Source organism: Lepidochelys kempii, chromosome 2 (assembly GCF_965140285.1).
Source record: "Lepidochelys kempii isolate rLepKem1 chromosome 2, rLepKem1.hap1, whole genome shotgun sequence".
Classification (NCBI taxonomy): Eukaryota; Metazoa; Chordata; order Testudines; family Cheloniidae; genus Lepidochelys; species Lepidochelys kempii.
Genome location: NC_136381.1, coordinates 237668695 through 237693062, shown reverse-complemented (window position 1 = coordinate 237693062; position 24368 = coordinate 237668695). Strand labels below are relative to the sequence as shown.

The 24368-nt window shown below is 42.9% G+C and overlaps 1 protein-coding gene and 1 pseudogene across 2 annotated transcripts in view; one reads left to right on the top strand and one right to left on the bottom strand.

Annotated features, from left to right (window-relative positions):
* Positions 1-15453: 15453 nt before the first annotated feature.
* LOC140907728 (zinc finger and SCAN domain-containing protein 32-like) overlaps positions 15454-24368 on the bottom strand; it is a 23459-nt gene continuing 14544 nt past the window's right edge. Inside the window, exon 3 of one of the 2 annotated variants that reach the window (XR_012157595.2) lies at positions 15454-16750. The gene's annotated coding sequence lies outside the window, so the exon portion shown is untranslated. Of the gene's footprint in view, positions 16751-17540; positions 18036-24368 lie in introns of those variants that run through there. The other variant, XR_013635424.1, reaches the window with a different exon arrangement.
* Positions 18442-20709, top strand: LOC140907944 (patched domain-containing protein 3 pseudogene; annotated as a pseudogene).

Here is a 24368-nt window from a genome sequence, read left to right as displayed (position 1 = left end):
GGCCCCGCCCCTTCCAGGGGCCCAGAGCTGGGCCCCCGTACCGGTAAGACTTTTAAGTTACTTTACCCCTGCCACTTACTGATCCATGAGAGGACCTTCCCCCCTATCCCATGACCCAGCTTTCTGAAAGTCCAAGTATGCTATATCCACTTGATCACTCTTGTCCACATGTTTGTTGACCCCCTCAAAAAATTTTAATAGACAAGAGAGGTATGATTTCTCTTTACAAAAGCTATGTTGACTATTCCTCAACATATTTTGTTCATCTATGTATCTGATAATTCTGTTTTTTACTATAGTTTCACCCAATTTGCCTGGCACTGAAGTTGTGTTTACTGGCCTGTAATTGCCAGGATTGCCTCTGAAGCTTTTTAAAAAATCAGTGTTATATTTTCTATCCTCCAGTCATCTGGTACAGAGGCTGATTTAGTGGTAGGTTACATACCACAGTTAAAAAAAAAGAGTACTTGTGGCACCTTAGAGACTAACAAATTTATTTGAGCATAAGCTTTCGTGAGCTACAGCTCACTTCATCGGATGCAGTAACATTAACGCGTTGCCACTACATGCATCCGATGAAGTGAGCTGTAGCTCATGAAAGCTTATGGTCAGATAAATTTGTTAGTCTCTAAGGTGCCACAAGTACTCCTTTTCTTTTTGCGGATACAGACTAACATGGCTGCTACTCTGAAACATACCACAGTTAGTTGTTCTGAAATTTCATATTTGAGTTCAGAACTCTTGAGTGAATACCATATGATCCTGATGAGTTTTTACTGTTTAATTTATCAATTTGTTCCAAAACCTCTTCTACTGACACCTCAGTCTTGGACAGTTCCTCAGATTTGTCACCTAAAAAGAATGGATAAGGTGTGGGAATCTCTCTCACATCTTCTGTAGTGAAGATTGATGCAAAGAATTCATTTAACTTCTCCACAATGGCCTTCTCTTCCTTGAATGCTCCTATAGCACTTCAATCATCCAGGCCCCCCACTGATTGTTTGGAAGACTTCCTGCTTCAGATGTTCTTAAAATTTTTTTGCTGTTAGTTTTTGTGTCTTTTCTAGTTGCTCTTCAAATTCTTTTATGGCCTGCCTAATTATACATTTACACTATACTTGCCATAATTTATGCTCCTTTCTATTTCAGCAGGATTTGACTTCCAATTTTTAAAGGATTCCTCTTTGCCTCTAACTTGGGATGGTAGTGAAGAATTCATTTTTACTATATTTGACTCTTTTACTCTGTTGTTTAGCCACGGTGGTGTTTTCTTTTTTCTTTTTTTTTTCTTTTTTGGACCTCTTACTGTTTTTTTTCCTTTGGGATATCCATTTAGTGTGAGCCTTTATTATGGTTTTTTTACATAGTTTATGGTGTTACATATGTCCAGGCAATTAGCAGGCATTTCACACTTGTGACTGTTTCTTTTAATTTCTGTTTACCTAGCTTCTTCATTTTGTGTAGTTTCCTTTTTGAAGTTAAATGCTACTCTGGTGGGCTTCTTGGGTATTCTCCCCTCCTCACAAGGATGTTGTCAAGGTTCCTCCCCCACTCTGAACTTTAGGGTACAGATGTGGGGACCTGCATGAAAACCTCCTAAGCTTACTTTTACCAGCTTAGGTTAAAACTTCCCCAAGGTACAAATTAATTTTATCCTTTGTCCCTGGATCTCCACTGCCACCACCAAACTCTAACTGGGTTTACTGGGAAACGTAGTTTGGACACATCTTTCCCCCCAAAATCCTCCCAACCCTTGCACCCCACTTCCTGGGGAAGGTTTGGTAAAAATCCTCACCAATTTGCATAGGTGACCACAGACCCAAACCCTTGGATCTGAGAACAATGAAAAAGCATTCAGTTTTCTTACAAGAAGACTTTTAATAGAAGTAAAGAAATCACCTCTGTAAAATCAGGATGGTAGATACCTTACAGGGTAATTAGATTCAAAACATAGAGAATCCCTCTAGGCAAAACCTTAAGTTACAAAAAAGACACACAGACAGGAATAGTCATTCTATTCAGCACAGTTCTTTTCTCAGTCATTTAAAGAAATCATAATCTAACACATACCTAGCAAGATTACTCACTAAAGTTCTAAGACTCCATTCCTGGTCTATCCCCAGCAAAAGCAGCATACAGACAGACACAGACCCTTTGTTTCTCTCCCTCCTCCCAGCTTTTGAAAGTATCTTGTCTCCTCATTGGTCATTTTGGTCAGGTGCCAGCGAGGTTACCTTTAGCTTCTTAACCCTTTACAGATGAGAGGATTTTTCCTCTGGCCAGGAGGGTTTTTAAAGGGGCTTACCCTTCCCTTTATATTTATGACAGATCTTATTTTTAATTCCATTATGATTGCTATTAGCAAGTGGTTCCGCTTTATTCACCTCTTGAACCAGATCCTTGTGCCACCTAGAACTATATCAAGAATTGCCTCTCTCCTTGTGGGTTCCAGGACTAGCTGCTCCAAAAAGCCATCGTTAATGGTGTCTCAAAATTTTATCTCTGCAGTCTGTCCTGAGGTGACATATATCCAGTCAATATGGGGATAGTTGAAATCCCCCATTATTACTGAGTTTTCTGTTTTTGTAGCCTTTCTAATCTCCTTCACCATCTCACAATCACCCTCACTATCCTGGTCAGTTCATCAATAATATATTCCTACTGCTATACTCTTATTATTTAAGCATGGAATTTCTATCAATAGAGTTTCTATGGTACAGTTTGATTCATTTAAGATTTTTACTATATTTGACTCTGCTTTCTTTGACATATAGTGCCACTCCGCACCAGCACAACCTACTCTGTCATTTCTATATAGTTGTACCCTGGTATTACCATGACCCATAGATTATCGTAGGTCCAAGTTTCTGTGATGCTTATGTGACATTATCTGATTAAAATATGACTACATAGATCATTGTTGCAACCACTGTTATATATTTGCAACAAATCTTGCACAAAGGTTATCAAGGAAGGTGTCTATGGAAAGGTTATGATTTGCTGAATATGATTATGCTATCTGTATGCCTGCATCACTTTTGTATTTGAAGTTATGAATATTGGCTCTAACCTGGATTTCAAATGTTTGCTCCTGGGGTAATGCCCACAAGGTAGTTAGCCAGCACATCTTGGAGGGATTAGTCAAATTGAGTGACCCATCACAAGGACACTTAACTCACAATGGACCATGGGAGATACCTAGCTACACTTAATGGAATTTCCCGCTGTGACTAAGTGAAATGTATGGACATGTGACTTGCCCGTGTGACTCCAAACTCCATCTTGTTGCTGTAATTTTCCACAGTAAGAACAATGGGATTCCCTCCACATGGCAGAAGATATAAAAGGGCCTGGAAATACCTCCATTTTGTCTCTTTCCTGCTCCAGCCTCTTTCCTGCCCAAACCTCTGGATTATGGGCTATACTAATAGGAGCATTCTAATCAATGGACTGAGGACCTTCCAAAGATTTGGAAGCAGCCAGAGACTTGACATAAGCCAGCAGTTTATTCCATCACTGCTGCAAACCTGAACCAAGAAATTTGCATTTATTGTATTTGATTCCTTTAACAATTTTAACTCCCACCTTTCTTTCTTCCTTTTTATGAATAAACCTTTAGATTCTAGATACTAATGGATTGGCAACAGCATGATTTTTGGGTAAGATCTAAATTATATATTGACTTGAGTGTATGGCTGGCCCTTTGGGATCTGAAGAACCTTTTATTTAATGAGATAGGTTTTAAAGAACCTTTCATCTTTAAATCCAGTGTTTTTGGTGGTGATACAAGCACTGGAATGCTGAGGAAACTGCTGTTCTGACTTTTTGTTAGCCAGTGTTGTGAAGCAGAAGTTTACTTTTGTTGCTGGCTTGGCATATCTCATGGGGGTTTAGCCAACAGTCTTGGGGTGTATTGGCCCTATTTCTCAGCAGTTTGTTCTGAATTTGGCATTCTCAGTTGTGACCCACAAAGGCATGGTTACAGCTTATTATATCAATATCCTCGTTTAATACAAGGCAATCATGTTCACCCATCTTAGTATTTAGACTTCTAGCATTTGTATACAAGCACTTATAAAATTTGTCATTTTTTTTTGGTCTTCCTTGATGTGATGTAACTGAATGGGACTTTTTTTCATTTGACTATTTCTCTTCAGGTCCTACCTGTACTTTATCAACTTCTATCCTCTCTTCTTGACTAGGATACAGAGAATCCCCATTAATACATCCTCCTACAAAGGATGTCTCTGTCTGAACCGTGTGCTCCTTCATACCTGTTGGTGTACCATAAGCCCATATCCTATCACATCGCATCTCAGAATTTCAAGTGAACACAGTTCCTTTCTGCACACTGGCCCTGATTATGAGTTCTGAGCACATGGAAATCCAGCCCTGGGCATTTTGGGGAAATTTGTCTCCAAAAGTGTCTTAAATGAGACATCATAAAAAATTCCGCAGCCTCATTTGGAGAAAAACACCCTGGCAGCCTAAAGGTTTGAAAGAAGAGAGAAGTTGGTTAACAAGGGGAACAGAAAATTTTTTCTGGGCTCAAATTTTCAAGAGTGGCTACTGATCCTGGGTGTCTGAATGCGCTTTGATAGCCAATGTTCTTTTAAGGGTTCTCAGTATTGTTGCTTTTGTTTCTTCCCCTGCTTATGAGTTTGTTGTTAAAAGGACATCCAAGATTAAGGAAGTCTCTCCCCCTGACCCCCCCCATAACCTAAGGATACAAAGTCAATCAAATGTTGACACTGTCCCCGACTGCTAAGGCCCGCACATCTTTCACCATAAGCCCCTAGTCAAGAATATTACTTGACGGGCCAAGGTTGACACATGACTAGAAGCAAGAGTTGGCATGTGACCACCTCTAAGAGCTTCCACTCCAATTGGTAGAGGGCAGTAGGGGGTTTCAGCCTTGTAGGACCTCCCTAAGAGCGGGGTTGACTAACTAGGGTAAGTTCTGGGGTGGGGAGATCCATCTAGAAGAGGGTTTTGATACCCCTCTTCCCACTCCTTTTACCAATTGGCCTCGGTTTCACCCCCTGTAGGGCCTCCCAGAAGGGAAACATGTACTAATCAGAATAAATTAGCACAAGGGTCTAGGCCAGAAACCCCGATCTCTGGAGTTTAATGGTTGGCCAGAGGGCAGCACCATCCTCAGAAGTCCCATCACTGTGTGGAGCAGGCCGTGTTGTTTCAACAGAATGTTTTTCAGAAATTGTGGAAATGCTTAGAGGAAACATGGCCTTTTTCACCACCCTCGTGAGAACTACAAAACTCATTTTAGCTTCAAGGGTGCTCAGTTGCCTGGGAAGAAAGCACTACATTAGTGACAGTTCTGAGGAGGAGGAGGGAGCTGCCAAAGGGAGTTCATTGAGGGATATCGCCAGAACCTGACCTTGAGACTCAAGCACTTATGAGGCACATTGATAAGCATGATGGCCACCCATTGTCTGTCCCCATGAAGGAAGGCAACCACAGCTCATTGGAGGCACTATTGGACAAGGTGAACAGAGAATATGTTGCTCAGGTAAATAAACTATAAAAAGTGACGGTCAAGGAACCAATTTAGGGTGGTGAAAATCTAAAAACAGGGGACTTACAGCTGTTTCTTTTCTGAATATCTCTCAACAGCTCAATGACACTTTTCTAGAGGACTCAGAGGCCCTGGACAATGTTGCATCAGAGAGAGAAAATTAATCAAGCCCAACTTGTTTTTGCTCAGCACCAAGACAAATTGTTCAAGAGTACACTGAGCATGAAGAGGATGACAGCTCTCTGGATTTAAGGAAGGCCCAGGGCATAGAACTATGAGTTCTTGTAGTTCTATAGTTCTCAAGAACTCATGGACTGCCTTTCAAGTGCCTGTCAGGCATTTGCTCTCACCATCAGCATCAAGAAAATGGTTGTATTAGGACAGAAGATTCCATAAGATCCTTCAATTACCTTAAATGCAAACCAGCTAAAAGTATTCCAAAAGCTCAGCTATTAAGTTCCACAGTGACCAACCTCTCACTGGATTAATGTTTGCATTGGAAAGGCTGCCACCACCTTTAGCAAACTAACTAAAAGAGCATGGAACAACTCAAAGCTTACCATCAAGACCAAAATGCTAGTGTACCAAGCTTGTGTCCTCAGCACTCTCGTGTATGGTGGGGAAACATGGAAAACTTATCCTCATCAGGAGAAAAGGTTAAACAGTTCCCACCTACGTTGTTTATGCTGCATACTGAACACCAAATGGCAGGATAAAATCACCAACGCAGAGGTTCATCAAAGGGCAAATTTACCAAGTGTGACACCCCTGCTCAAGCAAAGATGACTGCATTGGCTGGGCCGTCTGAGTAGGTTGGAAGACTGACATATAGCCAAGGACATACTATACAGGGAGCTATCAGAGGGAACAAGAACAACAGGACATCCCAAGCTTCACTATAAAGACACATGCAAGTGAGATATGAAGGAATTTGGAATTGATCCTGGTTAATGGGAAATCTTGGCAAGTGATCATAACAAGTGGCACCATTGTAGGAGAAGGATTTTATATTTGTATTACAGGTTATAATGATTGACGGTTATATTAATGTAGTATGTATTAATGTATGATTTGATCACCTGCCAGCCACCTTTTTTGAATAGCAGAAAGGAATGACCTTCTGGGACATTGGTAGAAATGCATCTGACAGACTGCCAGTGTCTGTACTGATGTTAAGGCAGGGGCAGATCAGACTAATCCTCATGGCTGATTATGGTCACCCTCTGTTTTAGGATAAGTTACAATGTTTACTATGGGGTCTTGTATCCTATATGCATTACAACTTAGGCCATTTAGTTAAATATACATTTCTTTGTTTTAAGGTTTAGTTAATAAGAGACAGAATCTTGTATTGTGTCTATGTTAATGAGATTATTAGAGGTTTAATTTACAATAGGCCTGGGCCCCAATGTGAATTGTTTTGGTCATAACATTTAGCAAGGTTTAATTTACAATGTCTTTTTGCTCAATATAAAATACTGCTGTTGGTATACCTTTGAAAGTCTCTGTAAAAGACTGTTTGTGTGAATGAGGAATGCACGCATCAGGAAAAGATAAGGTGTGAAGGCCATTGTTAAAACCAGATGGTCAAGAGAGGAGGAGTAAAGAAACTTAACGAGACTTATCAGAGAACCATCAACGCGCATCCATGATTGAGGAAGGGCAGACTGATGACCCTGAGGTGGAGGCTGGCAATTGTTTAAATGCCCTAAATGACAATTGTTTAAATCAATCCAGGACAGGATGATCCTCTCAGAGGTGCTTTGGAGTGTTAATATCAAAAGATAATACCAATTAAGGAGTAACCGGTCATAAACTGACACAGCAAAATCTATAGACTTCAATGAAGAGAGAGGACCATAAGAACAGGGTGCTTTGCCATGGGGCTTTGGGTTCGTCTTGCCACAACTCCAGGAGCATCAGATCATGACTGACAAAGCCGATCTCCCCTCTACGACCAATCTGGCTGGCCACTAGATTGATCCAGACTCTGGACTGGTAACTATAAACATTGACTGGCAGGACTCTCTCTGACTCTCTCTCTCTCTCTCTCTCTCTCTCTCTCTCTCTCTCTCTCTCTCTCTCTGTGTGGTGTGTGTGTATGACTGAAAAGCATATGCGAACTGCTGTACTCTCAATAAATGCAGCATATTGCCTTTTTCCCTGAAAAAGATCCCGTGTGCTTTGTATGAGCATAACACCATCATCTCCATCAGGGTATCAAAGTCCATGACAAAAGCTGGTTCCTACAGCTTAAAGAGAAAAGCGCCCGTAGGAAGCAAGCAGTTCCCAACCAAGATACATTCATTTGCAATAACTGCCAAAGACCATACAAATCTCGAATTGGACTATTCAGTCACATGAGACATTGCAAACTATCTACATCATAGGCTGCAGTTCCCACCATCTCTCGTAGATGAAAGGATGCCGACACAGAACTGAGCTACTGCTAAGTCATGACTGTAAAACAGTTATGCAGTCTATTGTACACATTTCTGTTTATGCTGTCCTTAATCACTGTCTTTGAGAGAAGCTTTTTAAAGATTGAGGGCTGTGTTATAGACATACCAGGCCAACAATATCATGTGGAGAGGATATAAACTGCAAGCTCCAGGCCCTGTATTCTGACCTGTGTTTGGAAAGCTAATTAAACAAGGTTATTGCCAGAGGTTATTCAATGCAGGGTCTGTGCTTAACCCAAGAAAATTTAGCACAAGGGGTGACCTTGATAAATGCTGTACAAAGCCCTCAAGACCCTAACAGTGTTTTAAACAAAATTGCCAAGCCAAAAGATACCCTCTTAGCGTATTATATCGACTGCCTGATCCACACAAAAAGTTACAGAACCCTGCTTAGGAAAAAGACTATTTGTAAGAAATCTAAAAGGATTAAGTTAGAAAATGTCACAAACATGTGACATAACATGTTATAAATCTTGATATCTTTGTAAATAAAAATATCTGTTGAAAAAGTCTTTCTGACTATCTGTGTTTCTGTTACAAGGTCTGTGTTGTCCTTAAATAAGATGAAAGTCTTGATGGGGCATCTTGGTTTGTTTTCAAGGGTTGTATGTCTTTTAAATAAAAATAGTTTGTGAAAACCAAGCTATTGTGTCTTTAAGAAAGGAGACTTTTTTACAGCAAAAAGCTGAAATGGATGTAGTAGAATCCAGGGAAAATAAAAAACCAAAACCAAAAACATGCCTTTAAAATAAAGCAAACAGCTTCTTTCTTTTGTATAAAACATGGATGTCTGAGACATGTGCTTCAATACAATAGAGCTGACTCAACCCCATTGAACTATATTGATTTAACCAGAACCTACTGAAAAAATGGAGTTGTGTGGAACTATTGCCTTCAGATGTCATCGCAGACCCATGTTCCCTTCACGTTCCATCAGGGTTAAAGGTCTTAAAGCCTGCTGTGGCTTGGAAAAATTATCAGTAATTAGGTTTTCTGGGCTATCACCCACAGAAATGGGGGCAGCAAGCTCTGATTAATATTAATTAAAACCTTCTGAGTTTGTAGAACACTATGGGGTCAGTTTTTCTAGCAACTCAAAGTCTTTAAACATTTAGTTTTCAAAATACATTATTTTTAAACAGCAATCTAACCCAAAACTGAAATGTTGCAAGGATTCATAAACCTTATATTTATAAAATAATATACTGTAAGAACAGTTGGACATTTTAAAACTGTGTGTATTTGTGGGATGTTCATTTTTGTTGTGCTACATCCATTTTTCTTTTAAAAATCAAAACTTTAAGCACAAAAAAAATGTTTAAAATGAAAGAACTAAGACACTCAATGACAGCTGTAAGGCCCTCATTCAGGAGAGGATACAGTAATACAGATGGTTGTATATGGTAGTTTAAAGTTTAATACTATAAGAACGCTTTGTAGTGATCTATTTTTAACAGAAAACAGACAAATATATTTTAGCTAAATTAGCCAAAAGTTGTCCTGTTGTGTAGACAATTTAATTTTCACCCACAAATCACAAATGGGGATGTTTGGGGACAGGTGCATAAATTCCTTATGTATCTATTAATTAAGAGCTGCAGTGAACATGTCAACCAACTAAATACAGAGATTGAACTTTGAAACAAAGATGTAGGTGGGTATAAAAACCTGAGCTTTTTTGGAGCCTGTCTTATCAGGCACAAGCACCTGTTTTCAAATTTCACCAGGACACCTCTTTTTCCCTATGGGAGCCTCTGTACAACAATTCATCTTCTAGAAAAAATCAACCCTTCCCTTCCACAGCTAGGGTACTATTCGGAGCTGCATTCCTTTCCTTGTCCAAGGTAGGATCAGCCTGTTGAGCCTCCATAAACTCCTTTTGAGTCTCACTTAAGTTCAGAGCAGACTCTGGCAAAGCAGTGGAATTCTCAAACCCCTCCTCTGAGGACAAATTGCTACCTTCAGCTGACAAAGGACTGAGGGCATCTCCCTCCTCCTCGTAGCCATCGCAGCTGTCCACAGACAAAGCAGGTGAGTTAGAGCCATACTGTTTCTGGCTGAGAGATATGACATTAACTTTTTTAGACATGGCTAAAATATTAACCTATAAAGTATAAACCTATTAAAATATCAGCAGGAAGAAGATATCTAATGCCTAATATCTGCCTTAAAAGCCTCCCACTCGAAGGGAACCCTAGCCAGAGGTACAATTACAGAGAATTCAGCCAAAGCTAATATATTTAAACTTTTACCAGAAAGTTTGTCTTCCTCCCTCACCAAACTTTCCTTGACCAAAGTGACTTGGGATGCTGTGTTCTCCAGCCCTTACAAACTATGCCATTTACCTTGGCATTTTTAATAAATTCTTCACTACCCTCTGTGAACTCTGTACCTCAAATAGTACCCTGGAACCTCCATATTCACCATGGTGATACTATTATGATATGTTTGGTACAAAGTATACCGTGTGAGGTATCATTTTAAAAATTCTGATCTGTTGAACATTAGTATGCTGTTGGATTGTATGTTCTATCATTGTATGTGAAGTAAGAAGTATTGCTATATGTGTTACTGAAATATGTTGTGAGACTGGGAACACCCAAAACCAGCCTTTCAGTTACAACAGCGGAGAAGCCATTAATAACCAAAACCCATGAAGAAAAGAATCCACTATCCCAGAGACTTCTCCGAAAAGGCACGTATGCAATGGAGACTGCTTGACCAATGGGGATTGCCTGACCCCCATGTCACAGCACATCTTTCCAGCAAGTTGCAAGAAAGTATAAAAGAGGAAGTGACATCATCACTTGGTCTCTCCCCTTCCCCATCTCAACACCTGGAAGCGCATCTGGAGGAAGACGACTTTGAATTGAGGGAGTTTGCTCCCAGGCAAAGGTAGTCCCAAGATGTGTATTGAGGAACTGTAACCTCCTTGTACCATCTGTCAGGGTGAGAAAAGTAGTTTTATTCAACTCTTGCTTAAAAGTTTAGGATTTAGAATGCCTGTTTACTTATTTTCTTAAGGTAACTGTCTATGACTTTTGTGCCTACCACTTATAATCACTTAAAATCTGTCTTTCTGTAGTTAATAAATCTGTTTTATATTTTACCTAAAACAGTGTGGTTTGGCAGAAGTGCTTGGGAAATCTCAGGTTACAAAGGCTGGTTCATGTCCACTTTCCTATGAAGAAGTGGTGAAGTAACTAATGAACTTACACAGGGCAGGCTTCTGACCAATGCAAGACTATACAGTTCTGGGGTACCAGACTGGGGAACTAGGGGGAATTGGCTGGAGCCTCTCTGTTGATGGTTCATGAATGGCTGGGAGATCATTCATATAATACAGTTGGGTGTATCACTGCCTGGGAATGTCTGTGTAAGTGCAGTGCCTATCAGAGATTTGTAGTTTGACATCAGCATCACAGTGTGAGATGGTTGGCGGGCTTGGAGGACTCAGTGGTCCCTCCGTCCAGGTTGCACCCCGGGAATCATAGAATCATAGAATATCAGGGTTGGAAGGGACCCCAGAAGGTCATCTAGTCCAACCCCCTGCTCAAAGCAGGACCAATTCCCAGTTAAATCATCCCAGCCAGGGCTTTGTCAAGCCTGACCTTAAAAACCTCTAAGGAAGGAGATTCTACCACCTCCCTAGGTAACGCATTCCAGTGTTTCACCACCCTCTTAGTGAAAAAGTTTTTCCTAATATCCAATCTAAACCTCCCCCACTGTCACCCCCTCCCAAGACTCAGACCTAATATAGTTCACTAGGAATTCCTCCTGCTCTACTGCTGCCTCTGGAGCAGTGAAGTGGCATTCAGTGTGGCAGGTGGGTGTATGGATCATGGTGTTATGGTTACCTTAAGTTTAGGGCAATTTGGTTTTATGTGGCTGGCAGCCCCACAATGATAGCAGATTACTTGCCTACCATTTGGGTAGGGACTTTTAAATGCGGGGCTCCTTTGGTTTTTTTTAACAAAGTTGGAGTTAGGTTTATTTCCAATTCCCTCTTCTCTCTTAACTTGGGTGACGTGGGGATTTCCCTTCCCCTGGGATTTGGCCCTGCATGGGCCCTTAATTCAACATATTCGTCAGCAATTTCCACAGCTGATAAAACTGTGGATGGTTTTCTGTCACAGATGGCTGCCTTTACCTCATCTATACCTACCCATAGTAATTGCTTCTGGGCCATCAGATCAAACAGTTTTCCATAATCATCTTCAGACCCCACTCCCATTATCCTTATTTTCCATAAAATTACACATTTTATGTACACATTCAACATGAGTGACATTGTCAAACATTCTGAGGTTTCTATACTTCAGTCAATAGGTCTCAGGGGTAAACAAATCTTGTCAATACGTTTTCTTTAAATTTCTTCCATCACCTCCCTCCATATTATTAAAAACTTATCTAGCTTTCCCAGTTAATCTAGTTAAAAGGATGGCCATCTGTTTATCTGCTGGAATACTGAGCATCCTACATAGTCTTTACAGTAGACAGGAACTCTTCTGTACATTCTGTTCCTTTATAAATTGGGCAGACTTTCCTACTCTCTTGTGTTGTGGGGGTGAAACTCCTTTTGCTGTTACAGTATTTTGAGCTGTATTGCTTGAGTTCCAGTGGGCTTTCTCTTCAGCTGCCTCTGCTTCTTGGTCTGCCTGATCCACAATTCCACCATGAATCTCTGGTGCTCGGGTTCTTCCTTGGCTCTCCATTGCTGCAATCGGACCAGTTCCCCTGTGATGGTTGCCTCTGCAGGGTCTGGGACAGGAGGGTTCTCTTCCTCTAGATTGGACTCCAACTCTTCTCCTTCCCTTGGCACCTGGCCAAAATTTATGAGCAAACCTTTCAGCTCCTAATCTGGGGTTTTCTCTTTAAAGGATATTCCCTCCTGCAAACATAATTGTTCAAAGTCTTTTGTCCCAAGGCCAACATATGACTGTGATTCACTTATTGTGTCTATTCTTCAACCTTCAAAACTCATACTATCAAGTCTAAACTTTCACAGTGCTGGAGTTATGATCTATAAAATTAAGTGACCTGTGATTTGTGAATCCTGCTGCCTGCAGTGATTCAAGAGCATGAATACCAACCTCAGGCAGAGTGTAAGAAACCAGGGCACAAACCCCAAACTGGTTGTGAGTTCTATATTTTGATTTCACCAACCAATTATCATGTATAAACTTCTCAAGCACGATGGGTATGTCTACACAGGGATTAAAAAAACAATAACATGTGTAGCGGGGCAGTCACCCCGCTCCAGTTTGGAGGTGGTTAAAAACAGCCCTGGGAAAGGGCTGCCTCGGAGAGCCCATCATGAGCAGGCTTGAGGCAGCCAATCAGGGCCCAGCTGGGCCAGTATAAGAAGGGCTAAGGGAGGAGCTTGGTCAGTCTCACTTCAGCCTTGGAGTGGGAAGGACCTAGCTGCCTGGGAGCAGGGCACCTGAAGCAGAGCAATGCTGGGAAGAGCTGGAGAGCTCCAGGCTGAGGCCTCGTTAAGGCCTAAGGAGGTCCTGGGGCTGCAGAGGTGCAGCCTGGGGATAGGCAGAGGCAGCTGGTCCAACACCCTTGCCAATGATGAGTGGCAATTACAGACTGCAGTTTCAATGGTTCCTGTCCTGAAAACCTGATTAAAAAGGGAACATGTTATTTGACTACAGTGTGCTGGCTTCTTCTTGCCTGGGCTGTTAAAGTGACTATGGCTTCCCCAATTGGGGGACATTAAGGTGTGACACGCCTACAGCATGACATTGGGCTTGAAGGGGGCACACGGGGATTGCCTGCACCATTGCAAATGGTGCCCAAACAGAGATTGAAAGACCCCTGACGAAGGCCTTCTTTAGGATTTATGGGGCCTGTAGTGAGCCGGTGTGGTTCCCTGCTGCCCCGAAGAAAGATGAGCCCCTCTGGACACTACAGCGGGCAGAGCCAGGGAGCTCTGAGCCCGCCCCCCAGAGCGTCAGGCGTTGCCCTGGAAGTATAAAGGCCCGACCTCAGGGCTCACCGGGGAAGCAGCCGCTGGGAAGGCCAGTTGCCTCTGGCCTAGCTCGCGATTGGGAAAGCCCAGTGGCCTGCGGAAAACCCGAGGACTGGCCTGGCCTGGCCTGACCTGCCCTGCCCCGTGCCAGCTACCCAGAGGAGTTGCCAAGCCTGCCCCGTGCCAGCTACCCAAAAGGAATTGCCGAGTCTACCCCTGGCCAGCTATCTTGAGGAACTCATGGTGATGGACCCCCCCTAAGGACACCACCCTGACCCAGGTACCTCAAGAGGGGGAGTCTGGAAATAGCCCGGGGGCAGCCGACCCTAGTCTGACTGCAGCACTGCCAGAACCCATGTCGGTGTGTTGTGGCCAGGATCCCCACTGATTCAGCAGCGGGTCTTCTGCTGCTGCTAGGGCTGGGATGCAGTAGAGTGGGAGGGCCTGCAGCCCCCCTGCAACCCAACTCATGGGCGGCTGTCTCCCCCTCTCCTAGGCCCTTTGGAACCTAGGGACTGGGCCTACTGTTTCTATACTGTTGTTGCTCAGCCCCTGCCTGAGCGCCTGACTCACCATTGCCCTGCCCTGTCCTAGGGCCTGGGCTTGTTACTATATACTGTTACTGCTCAGCCCCGGCCTCAGGGCCTGACTCACCAGTGCCCTGCCCTGACCCAGGGCCTGGGCTCACTGTGTTTATTTGTACCTTCACTAAGGCCGTAGAGGAAGACTCCCGCGGGCAGACTAATTTCCCGCAAGAGCTATTCCCGAAGGTGGTCAGGCGGTGTGGTTCCCTGCCGCCCCGGAGAGAGACGAGCCCCGGCTAGCCTCTCTACAGGGCCCCACACAGTATTATTAAACTGGTGCCCCTATGCGCGACAGCAGCCTGGGCTCGCAGCCCGGTGAGGGACGGATGAGGCAGCAAGAATACTGATCCGCCCGGCCTGCCTCACAGTGACAAAGAGTCACAGTTCCCTGCAGAGACCCTCGTACCCTCTCCCTCATGCAGAATGTGCAGCGCCAGAACATTTGGTTTGGCGAATACGGCCCCTGCCTAAGGATACTCCAGCGCGCCCTGGGTGTGTGGGAGCCAGCCCATTCTTACCTGCTGTCATGGACAGTGGGTAAAGCTGCCGCTTGGGCAGGCTATCTCCCCAACCCACCTCTTCTGCCTGTGGCCCACTCTGCCCAGGCCCTGCCCTCTCTCCACTATCTCCTTCCTCCTCTTCCCTCCCTGCTCACCCCCTTCCAGCCAAATCCCTGAACCCGAATGATATTTGAAAAAAACACTCTTCTGCAATTTCTTTCTAAAGAAAATGGAGCATGTCTTCCACTGCATGCCAGATGATGAAGACTGGATGTGCAGAAGATACTTAATTAAAAGCACTAAATTTGGGAATAAAAAATGGCAGTCACAGATATTTTGATATACTGTGAAATTTGTCAAAGATTTATTTGCAAAAACTTTGTAGTAAGGGCAAGTCAGCTGTCCTGAATACAAAATTAAATATTATGGAATACATGATGCAGCTTTTCTCTGTTTTACATTTTCTTAATCAGTATTTCTAGATGATTTTATATTTTAAATGACAGGTTTCAGAGTAGCAGCCGTGTTAGTCTGTATTCGCAAAAAGAAAAGGAATACTTGTGGCACCTTAGAGACTAACAAATTTATTTGAGCATACGCTTTCGTGAGCTACAGCTCACTTCATCGGATGCATTCAGTGGAAAATACTTTAAATGTACTCTTAAGCCTTCATAAAGTAATCATTCCAGATTACTACATATTTAACTCACTGAAACAAAGACATTATTTTAAATTCATCAGTCACAGAGGTTTAGTGTGTTCATAACAATGTTCATTGCTTTTAGAAAAAGGGAACACTAATTTACTTTATGTGATCTCCATCACGATAGACATGTTTATGAAATGTTACCAACTTTAAAAAAATTTTCCGAAGATTTTAGGCATAAGAAAGGATTTTATATCTCACAAAGGTATTAATTTTGCTGGAGGGTTCTCTTAAAACTAGTTCATCAAACATCCACCTTGGGTTTATGCAAATACTATTGCACAGATCAGATCAAACAATAAAAACTCACCATCATTTTCCTGTGTACTGTGTTACCAGGCTCTAATTTAATTAGAAGTCAATAGGGAGATTAAGTGAAATCAGGAAAAGCTCAATACAGTTGTATATTGAAAGAAAAAGAAAGGGGTGTGGTAAAAGGCTCCGAGTGTACTAACCAGGGGTAATCAGTCGGCAGACCATGGGCCAAATCCAGACAACCAGACACTTTTGAACGGAACCGAAATCTTTTAATTTACTTATTATCATCATTATTTCGTTTGCATGGGCACACTCACCCTGCCTAGGTGCTCAGCATGATGGGATTGCTTGCCCAACTGAGCACTTTTGGCTGGTATTTGATCCCTTGTCGTCTTGTTATTCGACACACACCTGCTTGATGATGAGTTCCCAATTGTAATTACATTTTGTGAGCTGTCTGGGAGTTTTTCATCCATTTATGAACATTTACAGCTTCACTCCTCGTGAACTTCCCTGGGCATTGCTGTTCCCTGTGGTAAACATCTTTCTGTCTCAGAGTCTTGTGATATGCTCCTTCCACTCAGGCCGTTCCACGTAGGTACCAGACTGAAAGATTTGTGGAGAGATGGAATTCTTGCATTTGCTTTTCCTTTTATGTCCAAAATTAATCAGTCTGACACTATGTCATGTATCAAATGTAAGGAATCACAGAAGAAGATGCTGTACCCTAAGCAGAAAAAAAACTTTATTCGAATAAGGAAAACAAAATCATCACTAAAGCCACTCTGTCTCTCTCTGCTTCAACAAACTGTAGTTTCTACCTACAACTTTCCCCAACCCTTTCCTGCCTGGTTTTCTGAGACAGCTTTAAAGAAACGGTTCACATAGCCATGCACTAGTCATGTGTAAATGATCAGCAGGACATTTTCATAGCATCTGCTAGAGAGGTTGATTCTGTAAGGCAGTGAGCATCTCTTGCAAGATGCTTAGATACTGCCTTGATGAGCATAGTATCAAGGGATTCTGTAGCTAGACATGGAGTTTTCTTTACTCCTGCTGAAGTTAGCGGGGGGATTCACAATCCTGAGGACCTTGCCGCATCAACCCCTGTGTTTTCATTTACGAAGGACACAGATGCACTAAAATAGTTTATTTCACACCAAACTAAGATATACATTCCCAACATAACTTGCATAGGTTTTAGAGTAGTAGCCATGTTAGTCTGTATCAGCAAAAAGAACGAGGAGTACTTGTGGCACCTTAGAGACTAACGAATTTATTTGAGCATAAGCTTTCATGGGCTAAAACCCACTTCATCAGATGCATGCAGTGGAAAATACAGTAGGAAGACACACACACACAGAGAACATGAAAAAATGGGTGTTGCCATACCCACTATAACGAGAGTAATCAGTTAAGGTGAGTTTCCTTTTCAAAGCAATGTATTAAACAACGAAGTCAAAAGAAAAATGATTACCTACTGATAAAGTGTGTCAAATTTGATTACCTACTGAAAAAGTGTGTCACCAGCACTGGGACCAGTTGGGAGACCTCTGAACTCTGTGGAGGGTACAGATGCTATCACAGAGCTGTGTAAGCTGTGAAGCTGGACTTCAGGCCCAGGCAGAGTGCTCATATCAATGTGTCAGGCACTGTACTACAGCCAAATGTACTCCAATCAGGGGAGCCCACTTGCTGCTCATAGGAGAGGCAAAGACAAGACATGCTGGAATCCACCTTAGAGGTGGGCATCATAATGTCCAATTGAATGGCTGCCCCAGTTGAGCCTTTCCCTCCCCGCAAAACAGAGGTGCTCAGCAGCAGAGCTCAGAGCACTGCCTTTCATTCTCTCTCTCCAGTCTGGAAAAGAGCCCTCAGGTTTCTTCATTCTGGTCATTTTCTTTCCTTTTTCTTATCTTCTCTTTTTCCTTAGTGTTTTGCAAGTTAGTGAGAGAGAGGCAGAAGGAAGGAGAGAACAGGAGAAAGGACTCCACACTTCTCAGGCAAGGAGCCTAGGAGTCAAAGAAAACTGAGGTTTACATAATCAGGGAAGAATTTCACAACTCTTTGCTTCCCAATAGGTGGCATCATAATTTTTACTCGTTGTATGATGGGGGAATAGAGAGCTACAACAATTCTACTGTCAGTTAAACTCATGCACCTACACTGAGTCACTGGTTGTGCAGTTTAAACTGAAGGACTGATTTGGCCCATGCTGTGACTTTAAAATGTTAATACCTGATGCTCTCATTAAGGTATTAATGAGAATCATGTAACCAAAGGTGCTTTTACAAAACATGGTAATTATAAATTTATGTATTCTTATATAATATAAAAACTACAGCATTTAAAATCTTAACAAGATGCTTTTAAAATCTTAACAAGATGCAATTTTCCAGGATTGACTGTGTATGAAATAAAGTGTGGCTGCAGCCTTTAGAGTTCTGTCTTCTGGGTTAGCTGTGCTAAGCAGCTTTGGATTGTTGCTGTTCTGTGGGGTACCATTGGACATGACTGTAGCAAATGTACCATTTCTTATATTGGGTAAGTGAAAAGAAATTGGGCTTGATGGAAAAAATGGAAATGCAAAATGTGCCTAGTGGGAGATTATTTTTACATGGCATGAATCTGGGATCAGCACAATTATAAGTTAAGACCACTGGGTATGATATCGTTTTCCAGGTGTTTATCCATTCTGTTATTCAGCGGTGCAGAATGTGCAAAATAAGGGCTCACAGGTAATGCAGGAGGTACAGCAGCAGAGGGCCGTTCAGCTCAGTGTGAGGTTGAAGGTGGATCTATGCTCCCAAAAGCAGTTCTGTACTTTCCATAGCATGGCTGAGGGATCTACCTCATTATCCTAGATGTGCTTTCTCTTTCAGAGAAATGTGGTGAGAGAGAAAGAGATCTCACCATGGGAAAATGTAATACATTACCTCGTATATGGAGGGGGCAGGTGACATTTATTTTCTGTGGGTCCGTAACTTCACTTGCTGTGAACACAATGCTTATTGCTCAGCTTAAGTCATTGCTTGTTTTGCAATTTTGCTATTTTCCATTAGAAATTGATATTGACGGTATATACAATAAGCTATTAACCTTTTCCCTTTTGTAGGGGTTGGTGTTGATGACATGTTCAACAGACTGGCAACAGACTAATCCTAAAAATAAAGTTGAAAAGTGGATGGCTGAAACTTATGCTGAGGCAGCAGTGTCTATCACAATCACCACTCTCACTGATGTTTTAGCTTTCTACATAGGGATCGTGAATTCCTTTCAGTCTGTGAAGTCCTTTTGTCTCTAAATAGGAACTGCTTTCATCTTCTGCTATTTATACAACATCACATTCTTAGGAGCTGTTCTTGCTTTAAATGGTAAAAGGGAAGAAGGCAACAGGCACTTGTTAATTTTCACAAAAGTGAAGGACATTGTTCAGCTTCATCGCTCCTGCTTGTACAACATGTGCTGTGTAGGAGATAAATCCGATAAATCTTCTGGGGGAGAAGGCGAACATCCAATGAACAAATTCTTTAGGAAATATTATGTCCTTTCCTTACAAAGATCTGGACCAAAGTGTTTGTGGTGTTGCTGGATGAAGGGTTCCTGGCTAGAAGTATTTATGGGTGTACTCAGATAAAGGAAGGTACAGTCCTGCGAAATCTGGCTAGTTACGATTCTTATGAATTCGGTACTATGACTGGGTACTATAACTGGGAAGATGAATATTTCTCAGAGTACGGTCCTAGGATTATGGTTACTATCACAGAAAATGTGGGTTTTCTTGGAACTTAATTGGAATCCATCCATTCGTAATGACATTGAGAATCGTATGTATGGAGTCTTTAGAAAATAACTCCTATGTGGAGAAGAGTCTCTCAGAGTCATGGCTACGAATGTATGAGAATGTTGCTAGAATTGGTTCACTGAATATAGATACTAAGGCGTTTTTCATGGGTAATCTATCTGAACTATATAAATTATTTCCAGAGTTAGAATGGGACATTGATATTCGCTATCAAGAAATAGCAGCCTCACATTTTTTCATTCAAACAGTGAATGTTACTACTGCAGTTGATGAGAAGAACCTTTTACACCAATTAAAGACCTAGCCCAAGGACTGTAAGATCCTATTAATGATATATCACCCAGCATTCATATACTATGATCAGTATATTGTAATAGTGCCAAACACCATTCAGAATACTGGAATTGCTACTGGAGTCATGTTGTGTGTTTCCTTGCTGCTTATTCCCAATCTGCTCTGTTCCTTGCGGGTAACTTTTGCTATTGCTTCTGTTATTGTTGGTGTTGCTGGTTTCATGACATACTGGGATGCTAATCTTGATTCCATATCTATGATTAACCTTGTCGTTTGCATCGGGTTTTCAGTAGATTTTTCTGCTCATATATCCTATGCATTTGTTTCAAGTGAAAAGTCAAATGTCAATGAAAGGGCAGTTGATGCCCTGTATCTGCTAGGTTACCCGGTGATCCAAGGTGCTATCTCCACTATATTAGGAGTAACTGTGCTCTCTGCAGCACAAACTTACATCTTCAAAATATTTTTTAAGATTGTTTCTCATTATCTTGTTTGGAGCTGTTCATGGTCTTGTTTTTATTCCAGTATTTTTAACATTTTTTGGAATTCGTGGCAGATCACAGACTATAGGAAAAAACCAGCAGTAATGTATCAAACAGCTTCATGCTGAAGGAAAAATAAATCCAGATTGCTCATCAATTTACATACAATTTAAAATACAGCATATCAGCCAAAAAGAACATGCTGAAGGTTTCAAAACATTAATCTGCAGATTAAAATTAGCATTGTATGAAAATGTTACAGTTTTGTACTGTTCAGGTTTAACACTTAATGGGATTAGCTCAAAGTCCACTAGGGAACTTTTAGCGCACCATAGCAGGGTCCACATGGACAGTTACTGCACAGCATGCAAGTATGCTGTAGATTATACCCCGTTTGCCATGGACAAGCTGTTCATCCTGATAAGCCCTTAGATCATTAGAGAAAACGTGGGTTAAGTAAAATGATATCACAATAACAGAATATTATCAAACCAAAAAAAATTTGTTAAAATACATTTGAAGTTAAAAGCATGTTCTCTTGATCTTATATATTCTGTGTTAAATGCCCAATAAAGATTTCAAAAGAAATATAAATTATGCCAGTATTATTTGAGCTTTCTCACAGTGTACTCTCATGAAGTTTAAATGTAGGCATCCCTGTATTACCATGGAAGCAGACAAATTGTTAAAGTGGATGATTGAAAACCAGGCCTAGGAGCAACAGCAGCACTTAAGTACTGTGGCAGCTGGCTACTCAGCAACAGCAGGTTACTGCACAACAGCAGGAGCATTCTGGGACCTATTGCAGCAGATGTTGAGTTGCCATCTGGCCTCATCAGCAGCCACCCTGTTGAATAGCCACCCTCTGACCCAAATGTAACCAGATGATTTGGTGACATTTGAAACGGTTGCCACAGTTTTCCTGTGAGAAATCTGCCTGGCCCAGCTCATCTGTAGTAAAGAACAGGCCACCTTTTGAAGTGTTGGAGTTTGCAGGAGCAATAGGCTACAATCAGCCAGACTGGATGGACATACATATGCTGGTTACAGAGTAAAATCTGTTCTCCTGGGACACAGCCCAGGTCAGCATGAAATGGTTTGGGGATCTCTGGTGATGGTGGCTTACTCTTGAGATCCACTCTTCTGCAGCACTTGTTTAGTTATTGGTGGGGGAGCAATCTAGAAAGATTCTGCCAGACAGACCATGAGAATGGAACTGTTGGTATCATACCGAACAGACAGCTGCAGATGTGTATCTCCTGGACGACAACATGGGAGCTGAACCCCTCCCAGGGAATGACACTTCCTCAATGGGAAAGATGCAGGATCTCTTTTGTAACTGCAGACGTGACTGATTTGACCTGCCTACAGTAGAGTGTAATGAATAGAGCCCTACCAAATTCACGGCCATGAAAAATGTGTCACGGACCGTGAAATCTGGTTTCCCCCTGTGAAATCTGGTATTTTGTGTGCTTTTACCCTACACAATACAGATTTAAGGGGGAGACCAGGATTTCTCAAATTGGGGCTCCTGACCCAAAAGAGAGTTGCGGGGGGCAGGGATGGGCAAGGTTATTTTAGGAGTGTCACATATGCACTGACTTCTACTGGTATCGGTGGCTGCTCGCCCTCCTCCCTTCCCCTGCCCTGACTCCACCCCTTCCCCATTCCAACTCCTTCCCCAAAGTCCTTGCCCCAACTCTGCCCCCTCCCTGCCCCTATTCCAACCCCTTCCCCAAATCCTCATCCCAGCCCCGCCTCTTCCACATCTCCTCCCGTAAGCGCGCCATGTTCTGGCTCCTCCAGGAGCTTGCTACAGCTGTTTGGTGGCGGCAAGTACTGGGAGGTGGGTGGAGGAGCGGGGGACATGGCGCGCTCAGGGGAGGGGCAGGAGGCGAGGTGGGGCCGAGGGGATGGGGAGGGGAGCTTGGCTGCCAGTGCGTGCAGAGCACCCACTCATCTTTCCCTGTGGGTGCTCCAGCTCTGGCGCAGCCACGGAATCGGCATCTATGGGACGTCATGGTATTGCCATCCTTACTTCTACGCTGTCTTCAGAGTTGGATGGCTGGAGAGCAGTGGCTGTTGGCCGGGTGCACCACTCTGAAGGCAGAGCCCTGCCAGCAGCAGCCCAGAAGTAAGGGTGGCAATACCATACCATGCCAGACTATGAGCTGCAGAGACATTCCAGCCACTTCTGGGGAGCTCCCACACCGTGATAAACGCTGCCCCAACCCCCTGCCACAGCCCTGAGTCCCCTCCCACACCCAAATTTCCCCAGCAGCGGTTGGTGAGGCTGGCCTAGGGGCTGCCTGATTTGTTTGGGCAGCCCCAGAGGCAGAAGCAAGCCTCAGAGACAAACCATAAAAGAACAAGCCATGAGTTTCAAACTTCTCTCCACTTGCTGGGGATGCCTTGACTCAGTCCTCAGCCTTCCGACATTAGAGTGTGGGAAGCTTGAGTAATCTGCTTCCGGAGTCAGATGAAGGATCAGTCAGCTGCTCCAAAGGGCATCGGGGTACTGGGCTGTAGGAACCAGGGAAAGGCTGAGAGGAGTTGATATGCACCAGAGAGCGAGTGTGAGAAGGGCCCTGATAATCCTGAACAGTTAAGTAATTTGCAGACCCAGATGCACATTTTCCTATTGAGTCTTGGTGAGCAACAGAAACAAATCCAGCATTTAAAGGACAGACAGAAGGAGCTAATCAAAGAGGAGAGAAGCCATTTGGCTGTGGCTAAGGTGGATGAACAAGTACCCAGACTGGAAAACGAGACCAACGTTTCTGATGCTCACAGATCCGGAGACAGGCTTCATTGAACACTGAGAAATGCAATACTGGAAACCAGTCTGGCTCACCTGTGTGTTAGTATTGTTAAACTAGATGTTAAGTTTATAAGATTGTGTTTAGACTTCATGAAATGCTTGTAAAACACTGCATATATTAAACTTAATTATAAAAGCTTTACCCCATGTTAGAAGGTTCTCTTAAATCTTTGCATTGTAAATCTCTGTAATTGTGTAAGTCATCAAGTGGAAAAGGAGCATTAATTAATGTAGAAATGCTGGCTTCCTACAGAAAGTTTTAGGTCCTGCCCACCAGGAAGGCCCAATGAAACCAACGAGCCATTGTGAAACATCAAAGAACAAAGACTTTGTTGGTTGCTCCCCCTACACCCCATTGAAGAGAGAACGTGCAGGTGGACATGCCCTGTCACAGCTTGAACTCTGGTAGACGGGAATAAAAATCCCTGACCAGCAAAAACGGCAGCGCTATACTGCTTGGAATTTGGAGAAGGCAATATTTCTAAGCATAAGCAAGGGATCCTCAGGCTGCTTAGCTTGGGTTAGCCCCCGGGTATGTCTACATTACGGAATAAGGTCGAATTCATAGAAGTCGTTTTTTTAGAAATCGGTTTTATATATTCAAGTGTGTGTGTCCCCACAGAAAATGCTCTAAGTGCATTAAGTGCATTAACTCGGCGGAGTGCTTCCACAGTACCGAGGCTAGAGTCGACTTCCGGAGCGTTGCACTGTGGGTAGCTATCCCACAGTTCCCGCAGTCTCCGCTGCCCATTGGAATTCTGGGTTGAGATCCCAATGCCTGATGGGGCTAAAACACTGTCGCGGGTGGTTCTGGGTACATATCGTCAAGCCCCCGTTCCCTCCCTCCCTCCGTGAAAGCAAGGGCAGACAATTGTTTCGCGCCTTTTTTCCTGCGTTACTTGTGCAGACGCCATACCACGGCAAGCATGGACCCCGCTCAGGT